The sequence below is a fragment of the Symphalangus syndactylus genome, chromosome 1 (genome assembly GCF_028878055.3).
Source record: "Symphalangus syndactylus isolate Jambi chromosome 1, NHGRI_mSymSyn1-v2.1_pri, whole genome shotgun sequence".
In the NCBI taxonomy this organism is placed as follows: domain Eukaryota; kingdom Metazoa; phylum Chordata; class Mammalia; order Primates; family Hylobatidae; genus Symphalangus; species Symphalangus syndactylus.
The window spans coordinates 19175808-19198903 of record NC_072423.2 but is presented as its reverse complement, the minus strand read 5'-3'; the positions used below and the strand labels follow the sequence as shown (position 1 = coordinate 19198903).

The following is a 23096-nucleotide window of genomic DNA, read 5'->3' as shown; positions in this document are numbered from 1 at the left end:
ACACACACACACACACACACACACACACACTTCAATGGGATCTTGATATTATACATCTGTGAAAAATTATCACCAGACACCTCCAAATTTAACAGAATATTTTGAATTTTATTTTATTATCAAAGATCCACACCAGAAGAAACATGAAATCCATTCTTTCTATTAAAATGTAATTGAAATATTTATAAGGTTAATGATTAAAAGTAGCTACTGATGGAGAATTGAAGATAAATTTTAAAAACACAAAATCACTTGCTTTATAAAAATAGATAAAAGTGAATTCCATCAGCTTACTGTAATTATTTCAAATTATTTTCTTCCAGTCTAGCACCATGCCTCTCTGAGACTGGCTTCTCCATTGAGTGTTATGAAATCAACACACTAACATTTAGGATCAACATTATCCCCTATGACTGGCATTGTCATTTATCCAACTTAAATTATATAAATTAACAACCAAAATGCAAATTTATCACATTAAAACCTTCACTGACATACACATGATTGATTCAAAATGCACATATAGCAGTTTAGTCTTGGGATTGCTACTTCACTTGTAACCTCTGTTTGGTCATAGTTGAGAAACAACAGAAAGTTGCAACTGTAATATTATTTTTATATAAATTACCTATATAAATGATTTTAATAAAAAAGCTTGCATTTTTTGCAACCCTGTCTTATTGCACATTTGATGTGAGTATTGAAATAATATTTGATCTATTAAATCTAATAATAAAATTATTCTTATTTCATTTCTTTTATTTCATTTTTCTAATAATTTTATTTTTAAGTTTGTTTTTAATTGTATTTTACAAAAGCATAGCTCTCTGACAATTGGAAATTAAAAAGCAAAACTGCCCCTCACAACAGATGGTTTGAGAAACAGTGCTATAAAATTTATCTCATATTAAAGACAAGGAAAAAATAGGATTATTAATAGTTTTTCACAGAAAATTGAGTTATATTGTAGTTAGGTGCCCAAAGAATGTTAATAAACATCAAACTGCAAAGTACAGTAGTCTTTAATAAAGCCCTATAGTGGGTTGGCTCTTAGCCCTGTCTTGTTAAAATTTTAATTAATAACCAGGAGGAAGAGAGATAAAGGGCATGTTTTTTAAGATTTGTAGATGGCAGTAAGCTAGGAGTGATAACTAACTCAATAGACACAAAATCCAGGGAAAATCTGTCATGCTGTGTAGAAGCTCAGGCAACATTTTATGGAACTCAAGCAAAAGTCTGGTACTTTACAAAACTCAGTGGTATACTTTCAAAGAAAAGAAAAGCTTTTCGGAGTAGTTCCTTTAAAAGAAAAATTTGGAAATTTTAATTGCATGTGCAAATACATTATGATTAGCAGAATTAGGCTCTTGAAAATTCTAACACAGAAAGACACTTTGTTTGCAAAAGACTAGTTAACATGGGTGAAGTTTCCCATTATTCTTCAGGCTCAAAAGTCAATTTCAAACTGGATTTTTATTTCTGCCTTTATCAAGTATAAAGAATTTTTCTACTGATCATGATCATCTCTCCAATGTTCAAATCCTAAATCAAATGACCTGAGGGCTTTTTGTGTCCTGGACCTTCAGTGGTACAATCAAGAAGAGCCATGGGATTCAAAGCGGAAGTGTCAGAGCTGGGCAAAAGGTTTTTGGCACAGATGTGGGTATTTCTCTGCAAGCATGAAGCTCACTGGGCAACAGGACAGGCTGACTCTGGGTATTGGCAGTTGTTCAAGCAAGAGGAGAGTGAGAGTGACAGCTCTGGGCCAAGTTGGTTTCCCCTACTCTCCCTGATGTTGGGATTGAAGCCTGTCTGTCTTTACCCCTGAGAAGCTAAGTCCCCCCATTCTTTTCTCTGGATTTCTTTCCTTTTTCTCTTTTCCTTTCGCCTTCCCTTTTCTTTGAAGAAACAAAACAAAACTACACTAAACACTTTCCAAGTAGGTAGGCAGCAGTTTGAGTCTATGTTTGAAAGGGAAGCAGGCAGCATAGAAAGCCACACAAGAAGCAGCCTTCATTTTTCAGCTTCTCAAGTTTAACTAAAAATGTTTGAGGAGAAATTGTTTTATGACCATGTTCATATTAATCATAATAGCTTACTATTAAAATGCAGCTGTCTATATTATGGTATAGTGTATGACATTTACTTCATCTTACAATGAGGTTTTAAAGAAATTTGGAGTATGTAGTAGGCAACTCTAAGTAATGTGCCTGATGCCTCCATTTCCACATTTCTAAAATGAAAATGACAGTAATATTGCACTCCATTTTAATATCCATATTATTGGCTTTATTTGGATATGGTGGCCAAAGTGCCCTAAATTAGTTCCAGTAAATTCCTCAAATTCCTGATGGTGGTTTCATATGTTCTCCTTACTCATCCCTCACCCCCTTCCTAGCCTGCGTCTTCACCTGACTGCCTCAGTGCTGCATCCGCTGCTGACCACTTTAGGGATTGCTGCTGTGCTAGGGACACTGTCACATGCTGACCACTGAGATGCCCCTGCTTCATCTTCAGGCAGAGCACACGACTACTCCACCTGGAACACGGGCAGGTCCCCCTTCGTTCCTCAAAGCACAATGGTACCCTGGACAGAACTTTAAGACTATACTGAAGGTTTGTGGGAAAAGAAAGGGAAACCAGCCTCAGTGTCTTAAAGCTGAGACCTTCCTCAGAGCCAGCTGCTTAAGGAATGTGCAGACATCTTCAGAGGCACTCCATGGCTCAACAGACCTGGGAAGTATTTTCTACAACCCTTTGAGAGGCAGGATTCACCTTGTTCCAGGTTGATTAAAAATGGAAACAAATATTCCCTCAAGTAGAGAGCCTCAGAGTGACACAATTGCGTAACAGAGAGGCCCAAGTCCCTGACACACAGCCACCAAATATTCTGACAACACTTATCTGTCACAAAGGCCAGTGAAATCCTCCAGTATGCCCTTTCCCAGAGATCTAAAGTCCACATTGCCTCTAAAGAAGAGTTGCATGAAAACAAAGAGAAGTATGTAGAAACAATGGTGTTCAAATGAAGTTTTAGGAAAAAGAAATTTCTCAATAGGAAATAATTCATAGTGTGATCATTCTGCTGAAAAAAAATAAATGCTACTCATGTTATAAAGAGAAGACAGAATCACAACTAGAAGTTTATTTTTGAGGGCTATTGTCCTTCACTTAAGTCTGTCCTCAAATTTATGCATAGCTATTTGTTCGATTTTATTTTTAAATAATATAGAAAATATTTAGGAAATATTTGATATTAAATAAAACATCAATGTATGAAATGTTTATAAAATATATATATACTGTTGTACTGAATGAGTTGGATCTTCAGAGTAAATTCCTAGAATTTGGACTGTAGATGAAAAGGTTAACATATATCTAGTTTTTTTGTGTGTTTTGTTTTTTTTTGTTTTTGAAATATTTCCAAATTCCCTCATTAAGGATTTTACCAGTTTGCATTCCTACTAGATATGTAAGAAAGCTATTGTTTCTACATACTCTTGCAAGCAGAGTATATTATATACTCTTGTTAGCAGAGTGTATTATTATGCATCTTAATTTTTGCCATTCTGATAATATGATGGCTTTTATGTGCATCTTTTGATTATCAGAGAGGCTAAACATCTTTCTATATGCTCAAAGAGGTTTTACATATGTTTTTGGTAGATTGTCTTTGTTTTTTTAATCCATTGTCATGAGCCTTTTGTGACTTTTTGTCTCATAATTATGAGTTTCCTATTATTAAGGTATCAGTCCTTTATCAGTTATACAGTGGTATATATTCTTCCATTTTCCATTTGTCTCTTGACTTTGTTTTAGTGTTTTTTCCCTATTCAATTACTCTCCTCTTAAAGTTTTATGCAGTCAAATGTGTCCAGATTTTCTTTTATTGGGTTTTTCTCAAATTGCAATTATGGTCTTAAGTAGCAGGCCAAATCTTAGTTCAGTTATTCTATTTTTATGTTGCCTGCTAAGACTGTGTCTTCAGCATTTGTGGTCAGCCTGACAGGCAGAGTAAATGCAGGTAATTTGTGCCTCTAATCCCTGGTACTCTCCTTTTCCTGTTTCCTCTTTCACTTCCCAGTGAAGATTTATTTTTTTTTTTTTATTTTTATGTATTATTTTTGCTTCCATGTGTGGTGCAGACAAGGGCTGGCCTCAGGCTAGAAGCGACGAAAATGAGAAAATCACTCCCGCCATTCCCTTTTACCACTGGTGGTTTACTTGCCAGTTTCTGCTAACTTTTGATCATTCCCCAGTGACTTCCCGTAGTTGTTCATTTTTGTGTTTTCTCTAGAGTTTATAGCTACTATCTGTGAGAAGCTGATCCGATGGAAGCTAACTTGTCCCTTACCAGGAGTGAAACCCAAGCATGTAAATTTTGTCAAAATTAGAAAGCCTTATCCTATACCCACGTTGAGGACAAGTTTCCAAAGTAATTAGATACTTCTAACTAGGAAAGGTTTACCCTAATGCTTTCTCAAATATTCATTTTTCCAAAAATTCTTAACTTTTAGTATAAAATCAATTTATTTCATTAAGAAAAAAATGAATATTTTTGCCACTTGTTGCAAAAGGTCAATCTGGTTTTAACAGTCTCTTGTATCACTATCTGAAAAGTAAATCGCATAACTACCATGCCTTATAAAAGTGATTGTTTCAATGACCATAAGGGATATCAAAATCACCAATATCAAGTAACCAAGCTTTATCTATATGGACAATTCAAACAAAATATGATTCAATCAATAATGACCTATGCCGAGAAGCAAATGCACACATCATGAAGCCTCTGTTACTCAGTTTGAGGATTACTTTTATATTTCTATGAAAGATAAAAAATAACTAGAAAACAAGGGCAAAGTTGATGAGAACTGGGATCCATCCTCCTCTTTTACATTAAGTGTCCCAGTTCTTTACTGATAGTGACAGTCATTTCAAGTATGCTTGTTTAACTGGAGTCTGTTTGAATGGGTATGAGTCTCTATGCTGAATGGTCTCTAAAAGCTGGGAATAGTTACATTAGCATATCAAAAGCCTTCCAAACCGTCTTTGGGAGTTTTTATTTTCTTTTATCTGCAGGTTTTCTCTGTTTGGAAGAGGTTGGTAAGAAGCGTATCTTGGGATCTGAGTTTTATTTCAAGGTTATTGAAGTATCACAGAAGTGCAGTCAAATGAAAAACTGATAATATCCAGGGGGCACTGCTAGTAAGACAACCCTGTCGTTTCAAGAAACTTGAGAAATAATGATAAAGAAACATTTTTTCGAGTTTGTTACTAGTGAGAATAAATTTTGACAGAATAGTCAACTTCTTTTTCTACGTCTGACTATAAATTATAGATTTCCAATATTCCAATTCATAATGAATGCCTATCACGTTGCAGTACTAAGCTCTTATGTTCAAGAAACATCTAAACTTTAAACACAAAATTATTGTCTAAAATAAAATAATGTAATATAAAATAAATCGAAGACCATTTAAGATATTCATGTCTTTTTGTTTAATAGTAGGCTTTAGAGTAACTTTCAGGAGGTTTTCCCATACTAATTTTGTCATTAACAATGTGCCAATAAGAAAGGTCACTTATGTTATCTAGGTATAATTTTCTGCATACCCAGACTAGTTGATGACAAAAGTTCTTTCTTCTTGAAGATTGTCTGTTATCTACTATTGTCTAATAAATTGAGAATTCCTTTGTATAAAGATATACAAATTAATATACACACATACAAAAATGGAAAATCAACACACAGAGAGTGTTTCCTCATCATCCGACTCAAGAAATATTTTATCTTTGAAAACTTTTGTGGGCTTCTCAGCAAGCTGGCTTAACATGGAGCAGCTAAAATAGTTACAAACCTGTAATCTTACTCTTTTAAAGAATGAGAAGACAGATGTCAGGACTACCACTGAAGTTACAAAATTTAAAAAGGGGGGAAGCATAGAAAAAAGAAAACCATAGAAGGGCAGCACCAAATTCTGCACATAAACCCTGAGTCAATCTCTGGCAGATTCAGGAATTACACTTGCATGCAACTGATTCCAAGCACTACTTATAAAGCTAAAAGATCTGAAAACATATCTCAATTGCTGTCAACAATAGGGGACTCGGTTTGCAGTTTGTGTTTAGCCATGTTAACCTTCTAAAACAAAAGGTTAAACATCATATAAATACCATTCTAGAAGAAAAGGAGGGAAAATATGGAGCAGAAATATATTTGAAGAATTAATGGACAAAAATTTCCCCAAGTTGATGAAAGGCATAAAGTTTACACATTTAAGAAGATCATCAATTTTAATTAGTGTAACTGATCCTATATTATAAAAATCATACGGTGTTTAACTTTTCTTTGTCCTTTTCTTCCCCCATGCATGATTGCTTGCATGTAGTTATTTCAGTACACGGTAGTCACTAATAATTGATTAACTTCATATTCTAACCACCCGGGGGTTGCCCGAAAGGTTAATAAACTTGTTTTTTCTTTTAAAGAACAATAATCCTTAGGTCATACAGAGCTCTTTGATGGCATCTAGAAGTTCTATCTGAGGAGGGAGGCAAACAGCTTTGATCACGGAAAGTTCTCATCTCGCACACACCTTCCTTATTCATAAAATCACCCAGTTATGTTCAAAAGCAGGTCGGACTTCAGAGTTTGCCTCTCCCACTCTCACGCTTTGGCCAAATCAAATAAACCTTTCTCTGTTCCTATCCACTCATGTGTTATTGTTTGGCTTACTCCGCACTGGATATTCAAACCCAAATTTGGGGGTTCTGACAACAGCAGAATAAATACAAAGAAAATCACACCTAGACACATCATAAATCGTTGATTCAAACCTTAAAAGAAAGTCTTCAAAGTAGAAATAGAAAAAGAACACTTTAGGTACATGGGAGCAATAATATTAATGTCTGCTGACTTTCATCAAAAACAATAAAAACCAGAAGACAGTGTAATAATATTTCAAAAGTTTAGAATATTTTCAACCTAAGATTTCCATTGTCAGTGAAAATATCTTTCAGAAATTTAAAGCAAAATGAAAATATTTTCCAATGAGAGTGTGTGTCTATTAGTGTGATAGGGAAATAATGTCTTGTCAGCAGATCTGTACTACAGAAATTTTAAAGAAAATCTTCTAGTTGAAGGAAAATTAATAATGATATACACATTGTCAGCTAGCTTGACCTAATGTAAAATTATAAAGTGCTACACATAAAAATATCAGTATATGCATTCTAAATGCTTCTTAGAGAGTGTGTCTATTTGTGTGAGAGGGAAATAATGTTTTGTCAGCAGACCTGTACTACAGAAATTTTAAAGAAAATCTCCAAGTTGAAGGAAAATTAATAATGATATACACATTGTCACCTGGCTTGGCCTAAATGAAAATTATAAAGTGCTACACATAAAAATATCAGTATATTCATTCTTTCTAAGTGCTTGTGTACATTTATCATGGTATGGTACATTTATGGACCATATTCTGGGCATCAAAGAATGCTCAGTAATTGAAATCACACAAAGCATCTTCTTAACCACGATAAACTAAAAAATTAATAGAAGGATAGAAGAGAAAACTCTAAATGTTTTAAAACAACACGCAGTTGTACATATCCTATGGTTGAATAATATAAGGTAGATACAAATATATATTCAATTGAATGAAATAAAAATGAGATATATAAAAATTTGTGAGGTAAAGCCAAGTTAGTACCTAAAAAAAAATTTAATGTGAAAATTCCTGTATTCACAAAGTATGATTGCCATCAATTACCAGGAAGGATTTGAAGAAACTAGAATTCTCATACACTGCTGGTTGAAATGTAAAATGGTATAAAAACTTTTGAAAACTGCTTTTCAGTTTCTTAAGAAGTTAAACATACTACATAGACGGAAATAAAACTTGCCTAGAGTTTTCACTGTTTCTGTGAAAAGCCCTCGCTTCCTAGAAATATTTTCACAAACCATTAGAGATCTCAATTAGATCTGTAGCCATTTGTTTTCTTAATTGTTCTGACCAATGAGATATTCAAACTTCTATGTAAAATGGTTACAGTTGTATTAGGTTCCGGGTTAAGACTCCAAGGTACAAGAAAATATAATAGCAGCTACTTTCCTAGGTATTTACATATCAAAAGCGAATCGGCTCCAGGAACTTGGACACATCTCCATAAAAACTGGGTCACAAGAGGCTAGCTGGCTGTGAGAGAGATTTCACATATATTCATGCTGAAAGGCTGGAGTAAGGAGTCCCTTTCAGGACGCGTGGGATACAGCTGCCTCCTCCCCCTTTATAAGCAGAGAAAAATTATTTTTTTCTTTATTCCTAGCTATTGAGCTGTCCAGCTACTTGTATAGGACAATTAGCCTACTTCTTATCAATTTGTTTGAAGGGTAAGGACTAAGGCAAAGGGAGGAGCACACTTATTACTTACAGTGACATATACGATAAGATCCACTTTGAATTAACAACACCGTCACGTGCGCTTTTAGGTTAAAATTTATATAGATGAATGTTAAAAATCCAACACACATATAACACACAACCCTGACATTCTACTCATAGGTATTTAGCCTATATGAATGAGAGAAGTAAATTTAATAGCAGAAATATACATAGAACAAAAATGGATAAAACTAGGAAACAAAGCCATCTTAGATTTTAAAGCATCTCTCAGAGTTAGAAAAAAGTGTGTGTGCACACCCACACGTGTTGTTGATGACTTACACAATTTAAACAATGTGACTTATTAATGGACATATAGAAAACACTATGCCCAAACATTTCAGAATACACTTTGTTTTCAAGGACACATAAATCATTTCCAATTATTGACCATATGCAGAACCATAAAGTGAGTTTCAAAAAATCTCCAAGTATTAAAATAACACACAACATTTTATAACAGTGCTACCAAATAAACATAACTACTAATCCCCATGTATCTGGAAATTGAGTGATAAATTTAAAGCATGCATAAAAATAATAATAATAAATAGAAAATAATCTGAACAGTGAAAATATATCAAAACTTACAGGATGCAATTAAAGCATTGCTTCTCCTCAGTCATCTTTTTAAACTTCTGACTTCCCCTTAAATATTAGTATTCCCAGAATTTATACCTTAGTTATAATTTGTTCCATGCTACCTATTCTTGAGTGATAGCATTCCAGTACTGGTTTAACCCATCAGCTATATACTAATGATTTCCTAATACTATTTCTATTTCTGACTATAAAGCGCTTGGATTTTCTAATGAGGCCGATTTACTAACAAGCCAGAAGCTGACTGAGAATGCATCCATTTTATTCTTCCTCTCTTTTACCTTTTAATTTAGAGGTAAATGGAAGTGTAAAATGAAGAAAACAATGAATGCCTTGTGAAATAACTATCTTTGGAGTTTTTCTTGGTTCCTCACTATACGACCTCAGGCAAATCTATTGGAAAGTTAAGGAAACTTTCTTAGGGTTTTGAAATCCAAATCCTAAACATGATCACTTCTACTGAGCCAGATTTAAAGTAAATATCACAATGAGAAAGAATGTCCCTCTCCTGGTGAACTATTCAAGGAACTAGACATGTGGGCCTGCTTTAGCTCCTGAAGAAAATAGAGATTGTGAGAGGCTAAGAGTGGTCAGCGCTAGCCATGTGTAGTCTGTCACAATGTGCCCTTCTTAAAAGCATCTGAAACAGAACACTCGGAAGTAAACAGAGTGTACTTGAAGAATATTCACTCCCATCATTTTCATGGTCATTGCCATCATCCTAAATGGAAAGCTAGGATAGTAGGATAATTCTATCCAAAACATAGACTATGAAATCAAGAGTGACAATAGCTGATAACCTACATTTGGATATACTACACTTTTTCATTCCTAATACCTTAAAAACAAACATAGAAACAAACGACAGTGCTTTTTCTAAGTTTGGCGTTAAGTGCTTATTTCTGACTTTTAGTTTGGTCAGGGGCTAGGTCTAGCTATTCTCTGGCCATGTTACTTCTCCCCTACTGTCTAAAGCAAGAAACAAACAAAAGAAACACAGCTTTAATGTAACCTTAGTTTTAACATAAGTTGGTGCCTCTTGGTTTGAGACAAGAAATGTTTTGAGGGTTGAGAAAAATGAATCTTTCACCTATGGCTTGTGATGCCAAACTGGTCACTGTGATGATGACTGATCACTGAAGGGGACCAGGACATTTTTGAAACTGAAGTGACTTTTAACCAATCCCCCCCTCACCTTTTTTTTTTTTTCAAAAGTTGAATGTAGAGAGGCCTTGAAAGCTGGAAAGCATGATGCCAAAGCAATTCAGTGTGCAGGAAAGAAGAAGAAAACACCGAAATAAAATTATCTTGAAAGGAAATTTTAGGCTGGTAATTTAAGTTCAATAGAAGTTCCTAATGGTTTTTAAGGGGTTAGGGGTGCGGGATGATGGCTGATTTCTGTGTAATATATACCTAATGTAGGCAGCTCTTCTAGATCTAGTAACAGTGATCCAGTAGGTTGTCCTTTTAAAAAACAACAAATTAAGCAAAAAGATGAACTAAAATGAACTGGCCTTTTGGCATGAGCCACCAATGTCAACTGCACAAAGTGGTATAAGCATGCAATTTTGGCCCTCACACACAATTGCCATTTGTTTAGGTAAGCAGAACCAGTCCTCTATAGTGATACTTTATACCAGTGAGAAGCAGTGAAAGTTTTGGCCACATGGGATTTTAGATTGTTTTTCATTTTGTGTTTGGAATTAGTCCTGAAAACTTTTGATTAAATTCCAAGAAATTTTAGACTTTTTTTTTCCTGTATGTCTTTCTCCCCCATTTATTTAGTAGCATGAGGAAGACCTTAAGTAGAAACAATGATAAAATGGAAGATAAGTAACAGTATGCATACCTGAACTGGTAAAACAGATTGTTTTAAACATATTTTATCACTTTGATTTCTCTCTTTTTAGGTTGAACATTTTCTTTTTTACTTAAAGATTTATAAACCCTTTTCTATATTAAAAATATTAAATCTTTACCAGTTTATAGTACAGTCGTGTTTTCTAATTTGGTGCTCTTTTTTAATGCCGTTACTATTATTGTTTTTGTTTTTTGGATATAGAGAAGATATAAAAATATGTATGTAAACGTTTCAATATTTTCTTACGTGGTTCCTGGCTTTGGTCTAATGATTAGTTAGTTCTACCTCTTTTACCCTCGATATTGTACAAGCAATTATTTCCTCATAGTAATCTGAAATGTCTGTGATTACATTTATGCCATAAATCCACTGAAATATATTTTAGGGTATGTGAGAAAAATAAGATTAGTTCTTAATGTGTATGTTTCACCCATTAATTATTGAATTGGACATACTATAAGGTACTTTAGAAAGCTATTGTTAAGAATAAACTTGAAACATATCTAAATAAATTAGCAATTAGCTCAACAGTTGTGTGAGAAGAATTATTGGATCTACATTTACCTTATTATTGAAAAGTAGATTATACTTTTAATCTCAATTCGATCACTTTATCTATTAATGTACCTTTCTAAACCTAAAAGTGAAAGAACATTAAGAAAAATGCTAGTAGATATTTCTCAGAGAGGGCTTTGTGGTGCCCCTCATATTTCTCTGTATTTTTAAAGACATTCTTCAAAACATACCTATTTTTTAATACAAAAAAGGACTTTCCTAATTTTTCTCCTTCCACAATACTGTATTGTAATGAGAACAAAGAATATCACTTTAAAAAGTGCTGAAAATGAGCGCAAGGGTAAGATTAAAACAGAACTTTTTGCAAATGGTTGAAAAAGAACAATTCTTGTTAAAGTGGGACAGAGGGGGCACAAGTGCACAGAAATGGAACTGTAGGAGCTGTTGTTCAAGCAGAGATCTCTGAAAAACCAGAGCTACATATGGAAAGGAAAGAACTTCAGAAACAGTTGATCCTCCTTATGTGCAGATTTGCATTTGTAAGTTTGACTTCTTGCTAAAATGTATGTTACCTCAAAAATCAATAATCACTGTCAATGGTCATTTGCAGATACATGCAGAGCGGCAAAAAATTTAAGTTACCTGGAGAGAGAGCACATTCCCAACCGAGGTTGAACAAGGTAGTGCTTTGCCTGTTTGTTTCCACTTTCATGCTATAAGCAAGTGCACTTTTCAGGGCTTATTTAATGTCACGTTTTTCACACTTTTTTGTGTGATTTTTGCTGGTGAGTTTGCTGTTTAAATTGGCCCCAAAGTGTAGTGTTGCAGGGCTAATAGTGTTCCTAGACTAAAGAAGCCTATGATATGCCTTACAAAGAAAATACAAGTGTTAGATAAGCTTCATTCAGGTATGAGTTACAGTGCTGTTGGCTGTGAGTTCAATGTCAAAAGCCAATCAGCAATATTTATTATATAAGGTGTCTTTAAACAGAAACATTCATGAACCAAGGTTATTGACTGATAAAAATTTAGTGACCAAAGGCTTCCAGGACCCTAACCCTGTATTTCCCCAGGAGCAATAGGGTATTGTTCACTAATTCAGTGTTTGCAACAATGTTATATGACACAATTACTGCAGAAAACAAGAAACAACTGTAATTGATTGTACTATTATCTGCCTAATGCAGTGGATTTCCCTGCACTACACAGTAGAATCCCCTGGAGGGTGAGCATTTAAAAAATGCAGATGCTGGTTACCCATTTTACCCTCCCCCCAGGCCATGGAAATCTGAATCTGTGGAGGTCTCTGCTTTGATGTTTTTAAAATCTCAAGTAATTCCAGAAATTCTTCTTTTCTACATAATTATACCTCAAGAAAGTGGAAGTTGTTGATTAAAAGGCTCTTTTCAGAAGAGAACATCATCTGGGATGTTGCTCTTCTCTCCTTCCTTCCAGCTTCCTGGAATGCAGCAATGATGATTTCAGCTCTACTAGCCTTCTTTGCTCATGAGGCAATTTTGAAAATGACAAAAACTAGTTTATTTAGTTTATCTTACCAGCTAGTACCTCAATTCCAACAATCTTGGATGCCAGATTTAAAATCCCTTTTACAGTGTTTCCTAAGCCTCATATTCTCATAGCCACTTTACCCTCCATAATCAGTCCCTTGCAAGCAATCTTATCTCTTATTTTTTTTTCTTCTGTCATCTCACTCACTCCTGGGGAAAACATAATCTGGCTAATCTAGCTTCCCATTTTTTTCTACACTTGCATGTGTGCAGCTGAACAGAGCTGGGGTAAAGGCTTCTTACATAAAGTGAACAGCCATTACTTTCAAGAAGGCCATTAGAGCTGTCTAGCAATGGTACAAAATTTCCCCTCTCCATATCCTTTACTCTTTCACTCTTCTAGATGACTATTTTTATATCTCCTTTTCTCTTATCCAGCCTCCAAAACTTCTTTCCCCATCTTTTTTCTCATCTATTGATTCTGCTTCCTATTTCATTGAGAAAATAGAAGTAGTAAAAAGAGGTAAGTAGAATAATATATTCAAAATGCTGTAAACCTAGGACTGTATGTACAGCCAACTTATGTTGCAAGAATGAATGTCATAAAAAGACATTTTAGGCAAATAAAAATTGAGAAAATATTAAAGATGCACTTAAGGTAGAAAAAATGAGCACAGAATAAAGGCTTGAGCAGTATGATGGTACAGAAAGAAAAACATAAACATATGAATAAATATACAAATACTGGTTGTATAAAAGAGTAATAATCACTTTTCATTTTTCTTTAATAAGCCCTGAAATAATAGAAATAGGATGCATTGCTTTTAGTAAAAGGAAGGGAGGCATTAATCATCTCAAAATAATTCAGAACAGAAGTTGAAAAGGAATATATTAATAGTTAAACGAGGTATAGACAGAAAGTACATACTAATTATAAATAAATCCATGCATATCAATAATCACATGGATATAAACACTCCAATAAAAGACAATGATTGTTAGAACGTCAGTAAAATCCAGCTATCTTCTATATACAGTATGTATGTTAAAAACATCAGGCCACAAAATGTTTGGTAGTATCAAAACGAAAAATTACATCTCAAACTAATACTAAACAAAATTCCAACATACTGAAGATAAAAAGTAATAACAAGAGATAAATGAGATAAATAGTACTATATAAAGTTAAGAATAACTCAACCATGAGTTTCACTGGAAGTAAGAAAACATTTAGAAGGGTTAATGAATAAACTACATATCAAAATGTGTGGAATATAAGCAATATGGTTTAAAAAATAAATTAATAGCCTTAAATTAGTATAGTAAAAAATAATAATAATTTAAAAATGAGAATGAAAAAAAATTACCTCCTGACATTGAGGAGCTGGCCTGTCACCATCAGCCAGACCCAATATCCTCTTGTTGAACATGAACATTTCACAGAACAAAGCCACTCTGTCACCTCAGTGATCAAGACAAAAACAACACTACTCCATAATCATGTTTGAATACAGAAAAAGTATAAACATTTTCTAAACCACAAAATAGTGCACATTCCTGTCTCCCGGTTAATATAAGCAATGGCTACTTTTTCATCAATTACAGCTTTAGCCTCTCTGTATTCATGTCTCCTTTTAGATAAGATTTATTCAGATACCCAATCATAGAACTACTTCCACTTCCTGAGAGTAGCTAATCCAGAGAAAAGCCACACTTCTTAAATCTCTCTCACTAAAAGAAGCAATAAATCCAGCTCATTCCTGGTGGGTTTTGGCAGGACACTGACAAAAAAAAAAAAAAAAAAAATGGATCATATATCTAATTAAAGAAGACACAAAATACAACATCGAAAGCAAATTAGAAAAAATAAAATAGAATGAAGGAAATAGGTAAAATCAGAAGCCAAAGTTAATGCAACAGCAAATGTACATAAAATAGAAGTTAGAAACAAAGTAAAACTAAAAGTTAATCTTCGAAAAGACTTATATTATAAAAGGGAAACTCCAATTAAGTAATAAAAGGAAATAAAGCACACATGCTCAATATTAAGCATAGAAAAAAATATGTAGGGGGTGAACAGAGAGGCAACAGAATATGCATTTTGAGTAAACTTAGGTCAATAAATGTGAAAAAGAAAAGGACACAGACTGGGCAATAGAGTAAGACCCCATCTCTACAAAAATAATTAAAAAAAAAAACAAACAAAACACAGGCCAGGCGCCATGGCTCACGCCTGTAATCCCAGCACTTTGGGAGGCCGAGGTGGGCGGATCACCTGAGGTCGGGAGTTTGAGACTAGCCTGACCAATATGGAGACACCCTGTCTCTACTAAAAATACAAAATTAGCTGGGCATGGTGCTGCATGCCTGTAATCCCAGCTACTCGGGAGGCTGAGGCAGGAGAAGTGCTTGAATCCGGGAGGTGGAGGTTACGGTGAGCCGAGATTGTGCCATTGCACTCCAGCCGGGGCAACAAGAATGAACTAAGTCTCAAAAAAAAAAAAAAAAAAAAAAAAAAAAAAAAAAAAAAAATTGCCAGGTGCGGTGGTGTGCAGTAGTTCTAGTTATTTGGGAGGTGAGGTGGGAGATTGCTTGTGCCCAGGCGGTCAAGGTCACGCCACACAATGCAGCCTACGTAACAGAGTAAGACCAAAAAGACAAATTCTTAAAACTACAACTTGCCAAAATAGACTTACAAAATAACTATATGAGCTAAATAGAATAAGCCTATAAGCACAAAATACAACTTTACACATTGTTAAAAAGCTTCCCACAAAGAAAATACAATGGTCAGATGGCTTTACAGATAGGTTCTAATGAATATTCTAGTATTAAATCATTTCAATCTTATGCAAACTCTTCTAAAGAACATAAAAATGAAAGATTTCCAACTTATTTTATGTGACAAGTATCATGTTGACTTCAAAATTAGGCAACTACAATATGAGAAAAGATGATTACAGGCAAATCACAATTACAATTGTTGATGTAAACATCTTAAACTAATTATTAACAAAGAAAATTCAGCAAACTATACAAATATAATGAATCATTCCCAGGCTCATTTTATCATAGCAAACCAAGTTGGATTTAATCTCAAATAAGAAAAGATTTTCACAAAATGCATTACATTAACAGATAAAGGCAAGAAACACATGAGAATCTTCATAAGATGGAGGAAAAACATTCAATAAATTTCATCATGCATTCATGATAAGATGTCACTTATCAAACTAGGAATAGAAGGGAATATCACGTCCTGATAAGGTGAACCTATGAAATATACACAATGTCCATTTGGAAAGTAGTGAAATATTAGAAGCACTCCATTAACTTTATAAATAGCACAATACCCATTACAGGTATTACCATATCTATTCAGTATTTCACAGGGGGTCCTAACAAATGCAGTAAGAATATTAAAAAGTTATAAAATTAGAAAGAAAATATAATTCATAGTAATTACATGTTACCAAACCATATACATAAATATCTCCAGAAAGTTTACAGGCAAATTGTTGAATTAATAAGACGATTTAATAAGGTCCCTGATACACTATAAATACACAAAAATAAACTGCATTTTCTGTATACTAGGAAGAGTTAGAACATATAATTGACAATAAATATAATCCACAGTAATAACAATATATAAAGTGCTCTGACTTAAATCTACCAAAGGACTACCAAGTATTAAATAAGAGGAGATGCATACCATGCCCATGAATAGGGACTAATTCATGTAAAGATGTCAACTCTCCCAAAACTGATACAATGCATTTACAATTAAAATGCATTGTTCTTTGTTTTGAGTAAATGTGCAAACTAATTCCAAAATGCATGTGTAAGAACAAAGGCTTAAGAAAATCCAAGACAACAATGAGAAAGAAAATAAAGACTCATCTTGCCAGATTTCAAGGCTAACAATAAGACTGTAGTAATAAAGACAGTGTGGTATTGTCATTGATGTAATCAAATTTTCCAGTGGAATAGAAGAGAAAGCCTAAAGTAGCCTCCTACAAAATATAGAAACTTAATATTTGGTAGAGACGGCACTGAAGGTTAGCGGGCAAAAAAATAAAACAAACAAAAAACACGATTATTCAATCTTTTTAGTTTACGACAATAGGTTATTCATACAAAAAAAAGTCAGAATAGAGACAACAATTAATATAAAGTAGATTAAATACTTACATATGAAAGACAAAATCTGTGGCAGATGGACTGTAACATGACCCCCAAATTATCCCCATCTCCTGGTACTTATGCCTTTGTGTAGCCCCTTCTCTCTGAGTATGGATGGGACCTCTGATGTGCTTTCAACCATGAGAATGCAGCAACTATGATGGGTGTCACTTTCATAATTTATGCTACATTGTTGGCAGAGTTTCTCTATTGACTGTCTTCCTGGCTTTAATGAAGCAAGCTGCTATACAGAGAGGTCCACATGGAAGCTACTAAAGGTGGACCCCAGGCAACAACCAGAAAAGTTTTGAAGCTTTAGGTCCAACAATCTACAAGGTACGAAATCCTGCCAACAATCATGCGAGCTTGGAAGCATATGCCTCCCCAGTTGAGTCTCAGATGAGATTGCAGCCCTAGCCAGCAACTTAATTGCTGCTTTGAGAAAGACCCTAAAGCAGAGTACCCAACTAAGTCATGGTCGATTCCTGACCTACAGAAACTGTGGGATAATCAATGCATGTTGTTTCAAGCCACTAGGTTTCTGGTAATATTGTTAGGCAGCAATAAATAATTTTAAAAAATGCTTAGGAGAAAACATAGAACATTTTCAGGGCCAACATCTTGGGAAAAAATTTTAGTAAGATGCAAAAACAGTGCACATAATAAAAGAAAACACCGACATATTTGATTACTTTCAAATTAAGAACACCTGTGTATCTAAAGCTATCACAATGGTCACTATACAAAAATCAAGAAAACATAAGCCAAAAAGTTATTCACAATACATATAATCAAAACAGGATTAGTATTCATAATACATAGTAAACTTCAGTGAGTCAATAAAAACTGAATAGAAAAAGGGGTAAAAGAAATGACTCCAATTTCACTCCAGAAAAGAAACACACATGACAAAAATAAAGGCTATATGTGTGAGTTTGGGTGGGTGTGTGAGTTTGGATGGGTGGGTGGGTATATGTGTACATGTGCACACACACTTGTGTGTATAAGTTCTAAGTCATTACTAGTCAGAGAAATGTAAATGAAAACCATAATGTGACATTCTTTTATCCCACCAGACAGGGAAATATTAAAAATTCTGTAAATGTCAAGTGCAGAAGAAAATCCAGCATAGAAACTCTCCTATATTAGAGTGATAATTTATACAAACAATCTGAAAAATAATTTGGCATTGTCTATAATAGTTGAGGATGTACATATCATATTAATCCAGAACCTTTCAGCTCTAGATATATATGCTAAAAAGGAAGATTGAGTGGGAGGGAAGGTTCTTAGTACAAACAAACCAACAAAAAACTAAATTCCTGCACGTGTACATTATGGAACATACTTAAGAATTTTAACAAAAAATTACTTGAATTTGCAAAAATTAGAAATATCCTTAAAATCTACCAAGCAGCTAAAAGATAAATAAGGTATGGCATGTTCCTACAATAGCATATTCATATAATGAATCACTACCATGGTGAAAATAAGTGATCTCCACCTACAAACATCACATGTATTAGACAAAATTTTGAGCAAAAAATAAAAGCAAGTTGGATACTAATGGTACAATGTGTTACTGTGATGGTTAGTATTGGGTGTCAACCTGACTAGACTGAGGGATTCCTAGATGGCTGATGAAGCATTGTTCCTGGGTGTGTCTGTGGGGGTGCTGGCAGAGAATGGCATTTGAGGCAGTGGGCTGGGAGAGGAGAACCCACCTTCAATGTGGGGGTGGACACCATCTAATAGGCTGCCAGCAAGGCTAGAACAAAGCAGGCAGAAGAACTGGGATAGACAGGTTGCTTGCTGAGTTGGCTTGCTCTCTTTCTTTCCCTGCTGTGCCACATACTTGGCTTCCTCTCCTCCTGACCTTGGACATCAGACTCCAGGTTCTTTAGCATTTGGACTTGAACGAGCAGCATGTCAGGGATTCTCGGGCCTTCAGTCTCAGACTGAGTGCTTCACTGTTGGCTTCCCTGGTTTCGAGGCTTTTGGAATTGGACTGAGCAATGCTACCAGCTTCTCTTTACCCAGCTGGCAGATGACCTACTCTGGAACTTCCCCTTGTAATCCTATAAAACAATTCTCCCTAACAACCTTATCTTATTGGTTCTGTCCCTCTGGAGAAACCTGACTAATACAGTTAGTATTAAAATAAAATTTACAAACATGCAAAATCATACAGTATGTTGATGAAGATAGTGCCATATATGGTGGAGCTATAAAGAACAAGGAAATGATAAACACAAAATCCAGGACAGAAGTTACCTCTGAGATGGTTGGTGGGAGCAGACAATGTGAAAATGGGAGGTCAGATGGAGGGCTTAACTACTAATATTAACTGCATATTTCTTACAGTGGTTGGTGTGTACACTCATGTCCACTTTATTACTTTCATATTACATATGTTTCACAACATTTTGTAGAATGTGTGAGTATATGAATTCTAAATCTGAATCCCAGTTCTGGCCACAAAAACATATCAATATCATAGGGGAGGGCTTCCAAATTCCCAGCTAGGGTCAATGCATTTTTTCATTGTCAACATATTAGTGCAATATATTTTGCATATCCAAATACCTACAGTTCAACAGACAGGGGCAATAAAGCTCGTATATAAAAGAATCAACACAATAGTGGGATATAACTGCCTAGAGACAACTAATGCAAGGATGTGGCAGCAATATCCAATAATAAACAATCGCACACAAGGGCTGACTCTCTATTGAGGGTATGTGCCCCACTAGCATAGTACTATGAGACTCAGTCCTACTTCAGAGGTGCACACTCTCCCACTCTCCTTACTGAAAGGTTGAGTTTCTGACTGGAGGCTCTGGAATTTGCTCCTTAGTCCCAACGTACAAGCCATGAAAAAGAAAGCATCCAAACCTACAAAGCACCAACCAAAAGATGAGGTACTGTAGAATTTTACCGCTACCCAAAAAATGTGTGAATAGCCTGTGAATTAACAGAAAAGTTCATTCTAGGTACATTTAATAGTTTTATATTGATATAATCCTCTGTTACGTAGGGTGTTAAGGCAATATATACATATACATTTATATGTAATTTGAATACACTTCCTCCAACTGGTTTCCATTTATTCTATCACAGTCAGTGGAGTAAATGTAATGTTCTAAAACAAGCTGAGTTTACATATACTTAAGTGGAAAAAATTGAAATGGAAAAAATACAATAATGTAGACAATCACAAATATATGCCTATCAAATGAAGGTATGAACGCAGTTATGCTTAATGTTATGCAAATGGCACCTGTGGCCAGGCAGGGTGGCTCATGCCTATAATCCCAGCACTTTGGGAGGATGACGGGGCGGATTACCTGAAGTCAGGAGTTCAAGACCAGCCTGGCCAACATGGCAAAACCCCATCTCTACTAAAAATACAAAAAAATCAGCTCAATGTGGTGGTGGGCGCCTATAATCCCAGCTACTCCAGAGGCTGAGGCGCAAGAATCGCTTGAACCCGGGAGGTGGAGGTTGCAGTGAGCTGATATTGCGCCACTGCACTCTAGCCTGGGTGACAGAACAGGACTCTGTCTCCAAAAAAAAAAAAAAAAAAAAAAGCTCTTGTGACATGGAATAAAACTGAATGACAGCATCAAACTTGAATTCAGAAATGTTTATATCTCAATAAATCTCAGAAACAAATATACTTTGGAAAAAGACAAAATGCGGCTCTGGAAATGAAGATATTGAAGGTGAAGTGAAAGGCTGAATAAAATCTGTTTACTGAAATATGAAGCTTAAAAAAGCAGTATTTCTAAATCATATTAATCATTTCTAAATAATATTGTGTAATTTTTATTTTACAAGTTTGTGTAACTCAATTAATACAGTATTAAAATATGTGCCTGATTAGTATAGATATCTACATATCTTAACTATATATGCCCAAATTATTTGAAAATATTTTTAATATTTTCTCACTTAAAAACAGATGCATCACATTTTATATTGGTTTTTCTCTTTGGGCATATACTGTAAGAGAATAAGAGTAAATATACCTCTGCTGCCTCTCTGTCTTTCATAAGTAAGACAAGAATATTGGAGATGGTCACAAAGAGGAAATAATTACTATAATTAATTTACATACTTTTTGAAAATCCTTGCGCCAACTTTGAGGGAGTTTACTGATAGAAAAATGAAGATTTAACATTAAGAAACTTGCATAAGACCTCAGAACTAGTAGACACTGACTAGGGGATTTGTTCTTATTTCTAATTCCAAAGATCATTATTAAATATAAACTTGTTGTGTCTACTACATTTTCAATGGTAATGTCCCCCTTCAAATTAAGGATGGAAATGGGGGAAAGGTAAAAACAAAGCTTGTGAAAAACCCACCAGTACAACCTGCTGCTTGTACAGAGAAAACCTTATGCCTCTTAAGGTAACGAAATTTTAAGTTTGTGTGTGTGTATACAAGCATGTATCTTTTTATTCATGTGTTCAACAATAGGATATTTTAGTTTTATAATTACTGTTAGGAAAAAGTCAAAATAACAACTGGATATGTGTACATTTCAGTTTACTTCGGTAAATCTAGAGAGATAATCAGAAGTTAGTTGGTGTACATAAGCCAACTGTAAGCATGTTGTGCTCCAGTTAGCATTGAATTAGCCAGGGTGCTCAGATTAATGTTTAAAAATAACAGTAAAAACCTTCTGTTTTGTTTATGTGGAGTTAACTTTTATTAGCTATATCCTTTGTATGAACTTATATTTTAATGTGTGTCCCCTCAAAGCAATTTCATCATTTCTTGGTTGTATTGTGTTTTTATACATATAAATCTCCCTTCAATGTTAAGTGAAATATTGCATTAAAGCATCAAATTAAAATGGTCCACAAAGTTAAAATAACCATATTTTAAAGTTGCAAGCAATGTAAACAAATCCAGAGAAAAAGTAATCTTTTGGAACAGAGTGAAGGAATGAACATATCATTAAAACAAACAAACAAAAAACAAACAACAAACAAAAATCAATAAAACTTGGCATTAATATTTCAGTATAGTACAGGGGTTTGGAGCATTATTTGCATCATGCAATGAACAAGGTAAAAATAAACTTATTGTTCATTGAGGGGTGTCAGATTTTAATGCAAGGATTGAAAAGTTTATGTTTCCCATTTAGCAAATGAGAAAAGTGACAGTAATAGGAGCCAAATTGACTTCCAAAAAGAGAAACAAGGAGCATTAAAGATGTTGCATGACCATGAATATTTCCTTCTTTAAACCATAAAGAATAATGTATGTATCCTGAGGTCAGACATAGAGCAAAACACAATATATGAGAGGACACTGGCTTATCTAGGACATTTGAAAACCTCAGACACTAGGTGAAATTCAACACCAGTGTTAATACAGTTGAAAGAAAAATTACATTCAAGAGTCAGCAATACAGAAATCGCTTAAAGAAATAGTGTAATAGAAAGAGCAATTGCCATGTACTGTGAAACAGTATCGGCTTAGATTATAATTTATCTTTCTGTTCTACCAAGTATCATCTTCCCTAATATTTCAGTCTTTTAAATAGTTGATACAATTAACACACCATTGTTATTGAAATGATTCTCCTCGAGTACTTTATTTTCTGTGTTCAGATTTAGGGTTTCTCCTTTCTTCCCATTTCACTCCTTTCCTCCCTCCTTTGTTTCCTTTCTTCTGTCATTATTTAGAAGACAGGGAAAAGAACAACATATTGTTGTCTTTTCCCTAAAACAAACTCTATTTGAATATATTTGATCAACTGTTATAGTCACAGAATTCACAGCATTTGCTTCTACTTGGTGTAGGCTCCTTTATGCTGGGAAATTTGTGAAAAGTGGAAAAAGAATGTTTCTTTTTAGTTCCCTCTAAACTGTCAGCTTCATGGAGGTAAGGTCCATGTATACTTGATTCACCATTGCATTCCCAGGATTGAGAGCTGTGCCTGGCACTTTGGATCTGGAGGTT

General features: G+C 34.5%; 2 protein-coding genes across 2 annotated transcripts in view; both read right to left on the bottom strand.

The window, feature by feature from the left end:
* LOC129492061 (WW domain-binding protein 11) overlaps nt 1-23096 on the bottom strand; it is a 40451-nt gene that overhangs the window by 4829 nt on the left and 12526 nt on the right. The gene's annotated exons all lie outside the window — the stretch shown is intronic.
* The window catches only part of DSEL (dermatan sulfate epimerase like), a 33614-nt gene continuing 10518 nt past the window's right edge, over nt 1-23096 (bottom strand). The window contains exon 2 of the mRNA XM_063637368.1: nt 1-23096. The gene's annotated coding sequence lies outside the window, so the exon portion shown is untranslated.